Genomic DNA, 8,841 nt, shown 5'->3' on the forward strand with positions numbered 1-8,841 from the left:
AGAGACAGTGCATTGGGGAGTGGTCTCAGTTGAAACAGAAACTGGGAGAGAGGAAGCCAAGCATAGAGGACACAATGGAGGACTGGGTTCCACAGCCTGCTTCTGCTGCACTGTGATTAGGAGTCAGAGGTGGAGTGGACGGACACTATATGAGAGTGTCTATCAAGGGGCGCTCAACACGGGGTACCTTTCACAGCAGCTGCGATGATGGGTTAGTCGTGCCTGATAGAAACAAGAAGAAAGAATTTAACCCAAAAGTTTCTGTAAATACAGAATTAAAAAATTCAGAATAATTGGATTATCTTTACAAATTTTCTTTATTAAAAATTACTAAAAAGTTTGTCTAAAGAATGGCATTAAGCCAATGAAGTATATAATATACAAATATAAACAGTAGGACACTTTTGCTAACTGCACAGTTATTGCACGATGGATCTGTTCCTATAATGCACTGCAAATGTACTGTCTTGTATGTACAGTAGGAATGGGGTTGATATAGTTACCACTCCAAGAAGTTGTGATGGGTGAGCACCTTAATGATTGAAAGTCTAAACTTGGCTTAATCAAAGATGGATGAAGATGGATGCTCAGCAGTTGCTGAAAAGGGTCTTTTTAGGTTGATCTTGGGAATTGATTGATGTCCCAATTTAAAAATGTAGAATTGGTGCTCCAGTGGGTGCTTTGTAGGTCCTCTCTATTTGGATGACCAGAGGGATTACCTGGTCACTGGAGGTTTCCTGACGTGGGCTTCCGTGGGATTTAATGGAGAGGTGGTGATCCTTGATAAAGCTACATTTGGGAAAGCAGCGAAATGCATTGGTCACCCCACCTGCATCCCACTTATGCACAATAATGGATTCTGAACCAGCCCCACTCCATCCAATTTTCGTTCACCACCTCTCCATTCAATCCCATGGAAATCCTGTGGGAAAAGGGTCATACTGTTTATATTTTTATAATATATACTTCATTGGATTAATGTACTTTTTTAGACTTAACTTTTTAGTTATTTTTAATAAAGAAAATCATCCAATTATTCAGAATTTTCTAATTTCTGTATTTACATTTCTAAGTGGACCTAATCCAGTAGCGCTGCCAGGAACCTTTGGGTTCAATGCTTTGTTACTGTGATTTGGAGTCAGTAGTAGGGAGAAGATAGGGCTGTGTGCTGGGTCATACTGTGTGCTGCTACTAGTTGTGTGTCCTTCCACCCCGTATGCCTTCCCTGTCTTTCACATATATTTTTGTCCACCCAACAGCCAGCCACTGCAGAGGATTACCTGGACTTCGATGCGCCACCCTGCAGACACTCAGAGGAAGTCACTAGGTTCTGTCCACACGACCCCCAGTGACTGCAGAGGCTTACCCAGACTTCCGCACGCTGCCCTGCAGACACTCGAAGTGGGTCACAGTGACTGTGACTGCCAAATAGGGATGGCCATCGACCATCCATGATTTTAAATCATCTATGGTTTATGGTCAATGTTGCATACTCTTACCATCGATGTGGGAGAACCAGATAGTTTCCCTACATCGATGGCAAAGTAGAACCAATGTTTCAGTTTTATTTTATTTTTTTAAAGTGCTGAGACACAGAGCATAACTCCACCACCCAACACCAGGAAGTCCCGTCTCATATTCTAATTGGCCCACAGGCCATCCAGTCAAATATAATGGATGACCATCTACAGCTAAAACTATCGATGGTTATCCATCAGACAGTTTATGACTATCAATGGCTGGTTGCAGAATCAACATCGATGGCAACTGCACCGATGGCCATCCCTACGTGCCGAATACAGCACACAGTGGAGCTACCTCCAGACTTGTGAGATGATGACATCATCATCTTGCAAGTCTCTACACTGGGCAGCTCTGGGAGACTGGCCAGACATTGGGTATTACGCTGATACCCTTTCCCTTCCTCCTTCCAGAAATTGGCCTCCATGGCCAGTGTGCATTATTCATATATAAAGGGATAAAAATGTGAGTGTGCAGGGGATTAACTGCTGGGCCATGAGGCCCCAAGCCCCTGGGCCCCATATCAGTCACATCCCCTGTACCCTCTATATTTACACCACTGATCACCACTAAGGAGATATAAGAACTTGCCACACTGAGACGTGAATACAAGAACACATAGCCTCAAATGTCATAGCATACCACCTTCACACCATGGGACAAATTCAGGACTTGCTTTCCCATATTAACTCAAAACTCCCTGCCCACATTTATTGCTCCCAGACCACTGGACTTTAGACTATTCCACCTTCATATTAATAACCCCACCATTAGAATTAGAAATTTGCCCCCCAGAGCACTGAACACCACTAGTGTGTAACTGCATTATAAATATGCCACTGCATTAAACTGTGTTCACAGAAGTCTATGGGTGTCTATTGTATTTGCAAGTTTAAGCAGACCCTTTGCAGGATGTTTGACATTCATGTGTTTTAGAACAGTGTATTGCTTCAGTGATACACTAGTGTGAAAGAAAGCCAGCCAGCTGTGAAACCAGGGTTATGTCCAATGCGTAAAAAGGGGGAAATAGTAGGAGAAAGCTTTATTTGGATTCTCGTTGCCAGGCCAGACATGTGATACATAATAAAAGTTTTTGTGTTATGTGCTGTGAGAAAGACAAGGGGCGAGTGTGTAATAAGTTAGTTAACGGGACATAAGCGCTGAAAGATTGCTCCAGATGCGTTTCAGGAAATCCATTTGTGCCTTTGATACAATCTATTGCATAACTTCAATTTACCGCCAGTGCATAAGATCGAAAACAAGGAAGATTTACACCACTTAAAATGGATGATTAGTGTGCAAGGGGTGTTCAGGGGTAACTGTGCTGTAGACTCAGTTGAAGTGGGTTGGCCGCAGGGTGTTGGAAGTATACTACAGGGTACCTCTTGGGAGAGAAATGATAGGAATGGTACACCTTGGGGTGTCACCCTGCGCACAATTTCACTTAACAGTAATCCTGTGTATGCTAAGATATTGGTAAAAAATGCATGAATCACATACACTGTGGTGAATGAATAAAAATAGGTTTATTATATTTTTAAAAACATAATCTGAGAAATTCATAAATGCATGCAATATTTAAAAATTATTAGAAATAAAAGAATAGCCATAAATAAATAAAAATGTGAAAATGAATATAAACTACTGTAGCTTGAAATTATATATACTGGTTAGCGAATTACTATCAATGACAATGATACGGTGACAGATAAAATGGATGTCAAATAAAGAATACAGGTAGGAAGGCTAAAAACTGTCACAGCTCAAAGAGAAAATAAAAACTGTCACAGCTGAAAGTGAAAGTACATTGCAGAACCGTAATTTCAACAAGCTTTTAACTAGTAGATTTAATAAAATATTGGAGATTTTTAACATTTTGTATACTATACAGGACAAAGGAAAGAACAAACAACAATGGGAGAGCATATGTATTGTTAACTGTTAGTTTTGGATATCAACAGTAATCTCTTGAGTTTTGTACAGGTAAGAATTAATGTGTTGAATTTGTTGAGCATTTCGGTTGTCTGGTTTCCCAGAAATAATGCTCCATGTGACTCTAGCAAATTGTCAGAAATTGTTGTAAAATTATTCCATGAAAATGCTGTATTTCCAATTCCTTTGATCTACTCCAATTAAACAGAACCCAAGCTCCAATTTATTTTCCCCACTCCCTATATGCATGCTACAGTCTCTGTGGGAGAAGCATATACAGTAACATAAACAAACACTGTGAGAGTTTGAAAAGTGTGGTGATTACTTTTCCTGTTACATGTTTACTTTCTTATTTCATTTTCCTTTTATTTAGAAAATAGTTATTTCAAAGTTTTTCTTTTTCATATACAGTAATCATGTTTAGAGTTTTTTTTTTTTATTTAACTAGAAGTCTAATAGCATTGGGCTGGTAGATTTCATTTTTGCTTGTTTTTTTGAGATGGTGGACAAATGAGTTTTGTAATTATTTATTTATTTATTTGCAGCACAAACATTACAGCAATTTGATAATGATAATATTGGTTAGGTTTGTTCTTGGGAACAAAACTTAACCCTTTATTGAGTACTGATAATTCTGTGGGGGTGAGTTCTCTGGTGGAAAGGTTGTATACTATTTGGCTTTTTTTGCCTTCCTTTCTCTGTATTCTCTCACATTGCCTCCCCCGCCTTGTTCTTGTGAGTCTATGCCCACTCGTTGATTTCTGTTGCGTGCCCCTAAAGGGTGAGTGCGTGAGGTTGTAGCTTGTTCTCTTGAAGTGCTGTCTGTTTCACTGTTGGCACTAGAGGTATCTGTATCAAATCTATTTTTAAATGGACGTCTAGTGTTCCTCCTGTTAGGTCTCGGCCAATTAACCTGGCCATAAAAACATTTACCAGAATGGTGAATGAAGAAATCATCAAAAAGAACAACTTTGAAGGTAACTATAACATGACAAAAGAAGAGAATAAAGCCCTTAAAGATCTATCCAAGTATACAGATATAATAGTCCGACCAGCGGACAAAGGAGGAGCGCTGGTAGTACAAGTTGTCGAACAATATAAACAAGAAGCCTACCGACAGCTTAATGATTCCAAAGTCTATGTAAAATTGGAACAAGATCCCACTCCTATATATTACAAAGAGCTGGAAAATATCTTACAGTTAGCACTCAACAATGGATACATTAAAGAAGACACTAAAAAAGCCCTTTTCACCATGAATTCGAAGATCCCAGTCTTCTATACGGTACCAAAACTACATAAAAATAAGGAGAATCCTCCGGGACATCCAATCGTGTCTGCCAAAGAGTCCCTATATTACAATGTAGCACGGTACCTTGATCACTACTTGCAACTAGTAGTACAAAAACAAAGTACCTATTTAAAGGACACTTGTGTATTCTTACAAAAAATCAAGGAGTGAAGAGATCTTCCTAGTGACAGCTGGTTATGTACGGCCGACGTAATCAGTCTGTACACTAGAATACCCCACGAGAGAGGCTTACAATCAGTAAGGGAACTACTTACGGACAACCCAGACTACCAAGGACCGCAAATCGACTTCTTCCTACAGCTGCTCCGCTTAGTACTAGAAAGAAATTTCTTTCTATTTAACAAAGAACTGTTTCTCCAAGTACAGGGCTGTGCGATGGGGGCGTGTGTCGCTCCGTCGTATGCAAATACATTTATGTTCCAAGTGGAAAACAAACTCTTCTTCAATAACCCAGTGTATTCAACTAAGATCAAGATGTACACCAGATTTATTGATGACATCTTCATTATATGGCTTGGAACGAAAGAAGAATTCAAAATCTTTATGGGGGAAGTCAATAAACTGGATGAGCATATTAAATTTACATTCAATATACATGCACAGGAAATACATTACTTGGATGTAAAACTCCTAGTCAGAGATCAGAAAATCACGACGTCCATATAATCGAAACCTACTGATAGTAATAATTTACTATTAGCATCCAGCCACCACCCTGAACCACTGCTTAAAGAACTACCATACTCTCAATTTCTCAGAGTCCAGCGCATCTGCAGCGATCCGTACCTTAAACAGATTGAAGGAACAAAATGGCAACAAGATTCCTACAAAGAGTATATAATAACAAATTGATACAAGAAGCTAAAAATAAGGCTCTGAATTACCAAGAACCAGCCGCAACAGTACTAACCAACCAAGCAGTCAATAAAACAGAACAAGAGAAAATTATCTGGGTGAATAATTACTCTACAGAATCCAAGAAGATCACCAAATTGGCCAAACAAATCTGGCCAATTGTGCAAAGAGATCCGGACCTCAAAGGGTTCAAAAACAGACGTCTCCTACCTTGCTACACGAGAGGCAAAAATATTAGAGACTACATCGTCAAGACAGACATATCGGACTTGGATAGAACAGAAGAGATGCACTTTCTGAGGAGAAAAATGGGAAATTACAAATGTACAGGTTGTACTACATGTACGTACCTCATAACAAATAATTACATAACACACCCGCATGATGGATACAAAATTCCTATAAAGCACAGGCTGAGTTGTCACAGCACACACGTCATCTACTGTATTATTTGTCCGTACAGCAAATATTACATAGGAAAAACTATATGCAGCTTCAAAGTTAGGATGGCGCAACTTCGGAGTTCAATAAAGGCTGCACTGGAAGGTAAAAGCGCTGACCAGCCTGTAGCAAAACACTTCTTAAAATATAAACACAGCCTATCAAGTCTGAAGTATCTGATGAATGACCAAATTCCAACAGACAGACGAGGAGGAGACAGAAATTTAAAACTGTTACGAAGAGAGTCATATTGGATACAAAAACTAAACACTGTAGCGCCAGCGGGACTTAATTAACAATTGCCACTGACATGTTTTTTGTAATGACTGCATAATAATCGTTTGTACCTAGTAGCAAATAGGTGGTTAGTCCTGTGATTGCATAAGCTGATTTTATAATGTTCATTATGTATATATCTTCATGAGGTTGCCCTGTACAGTTAACAGCACAAGTGGCATGATCGTAGAACTAAATGTTGTTTACAGGTTACCATGGTTACCTAGTTTTGTGCCGGAACCTATTCCCCACCCTGTACCGGAAGGGAGTGAAGGAGGAGGGAGGAGGCACGGCTTGCACAAGTACGAGAATGGGGTGAGATAATGTTATTTATTTGGTGATTGTACTTGCATTTTGTATATCTGACGAAGGTAAACCGAAAACGTTCATAGCAAACTACTGAGTGGTCTCAGTCATTTTGGTTCCCGCGAGTGCCGCCCGTCATTCCATGTATGTATATATATATATATATTCTTGGTTGTATGCCGGCACTCTGAATAAGCAGCTGCCCCGGTGCCTAGTCCATAGTGTACTGTAGTAATCCAAATAAGGAGGCACTCGGAGACTGTATAATAAGACAAATCTTCTGTATTGAGGGTTTAGTACTTTCGAGAGCGAACTCTCGTCCTCAGAAGGTGGTTCTGAGGACGAGAGTTCGCTCTCGAAAGTACTAAACCCTCAATACAGAAGATTTGTCTTATTTGTCTTATTTGTCGCATTCACAGCGGTTGTGCCCAGGTGCCATCCAAGGAGGGAGACCCGTAGGGTCACTTCCTGGAAGCACCCGGAAGCAGATTGTGGTGAACCTGGCCAGGTTATGGAGCAGCACAGATGGTCATCCAAATGTAAGTTTGTTATATAAAGCACTGCACTTTGTTGTTTAAATTTGTTTGAGATTTTGGTCCTGACGACGGGGTAATATCCAAAAAGGCGTTGACCGCCTCACTTTAAAATAGTTTTTTTCACTAAAGTCCCGGTGTGACGCCTCACATTTCCATATTATATATATTCAATTAATTTTATCTACACTGTTACAGCGCCCGGCACGAGGGGTGGCTATCAGTGACGGAACGGAGGTAACACCCACGGGGGCGTTCCTGGGTGACCAGCCTCCCGGAAGCCCTGACGGCGCACCATCGGAGCTGCACGCTGCCTCTAACACTTGGTTATAAAATGTCTCATAGAGAGGTACGATACTGTTTTGTTTGTCTATAACCTGCACAAGTTTTTGCTACATTTTGCACAAATGACCTGATGAAAAGACCATCCAGGTCTTGAAACGTCGTCATGGACACTGCTGTAATCATGCTTTAAAATGCACTTTTCAATACAGATTCTTATTTAAATCCAACTGAGTGCCGCCTACTATCTCATGTTCTGTGTCTACAGTATGAGTGTCTGCATATATAATTAACTCTGGGAAGGCACCGTGGTCTTATTAATTTCATCTGGAGTGCCAATCAACCCCTTTCTGTCTATATATATATATATATATATATATGGTACTTGTTTCCTAGCACGGCGCCCAGATTTTCTACGTATGGTACCATAGGGAAATCACATCACATCGCATCGCATGGGCCATTATAGCGGCATGCAATGCGATGCGATTTTTTCATGTATATTTTTCCTCATTTTACACCACTATATCGCATCGCATTGGATCGTATGTCCCGCAAAATCGCATGCGATTTTTAGGGTGTGCGATGCCATGACATTAGGTATACAATAATATGATTGTATATCCCAAAAATAGATTCAACACACCCCCTCCCCACTATCCACGCCACCCTGAAGCGTGGCGAGTGCAGTGAAATGCATCCTACAACTTTTTCATTACCTCACTATCCATGTCGGCGTGGATTTGACTTTATACAGTGCGCCGAGCGCAGCGACCCCTGTGAGGGGACGCGGATTACTTGACATGTATTCCGCGTCCGCTCGCCACGCTTTGGGCTCGGTGGCGAGCTTTGCTCGCCACACTATATAAAATCAACTCCACGTCAACGTGGATAGTGGGGTAATAAAAAAAAGTCGGAGGACGCGTTTCGCCGCTTCGGGGTGGCGTGGAAAGTGGGGGGTGCGTTAAACCTATTTTTGGGACATACAATCATATTATTGTATACCTAATGTCATGGCATCACACACCCTATAAAATCACATGCGATCGCGATGCGATTTTGCGGCAGATGCGATGCGATGCGATGGCCGGGGCTGAGAGAGCAGTGAATAAATTACATAGGAAAATCACATCGCATCGCATTGCACATCGCATGGCCCTAAAATGACCCATGCGATGCGATGCAATTTCACTACGCAGAATAGCTCACTAAGCAAATAGCTTAGTGGACGCTGTTCTAGGAAACAAGTACCATATATATATATATAATTCTAATTCAGGTGCTGTGTTTGGGATTGTCTCACCTTATAAAAGCCATGTTACTTGGCAGTTGAGCATTAACCCAGAAAAAAACACATGTTCATTTTAGCTATGATGTGTAAGC

This window comes from Crinia signifera, chromosome 19 (genome assembly GCF_055691185.1).
Source record: "Crinia signifera chromosome 19, ASM5569118v1, whole genome shotgun sequence".
Lineage (NCBI taxonomy): Eukaryota > Metazoa > Chordata > Amphibia > Anura > Myobatrachidae > Crinia > Crinia signifera.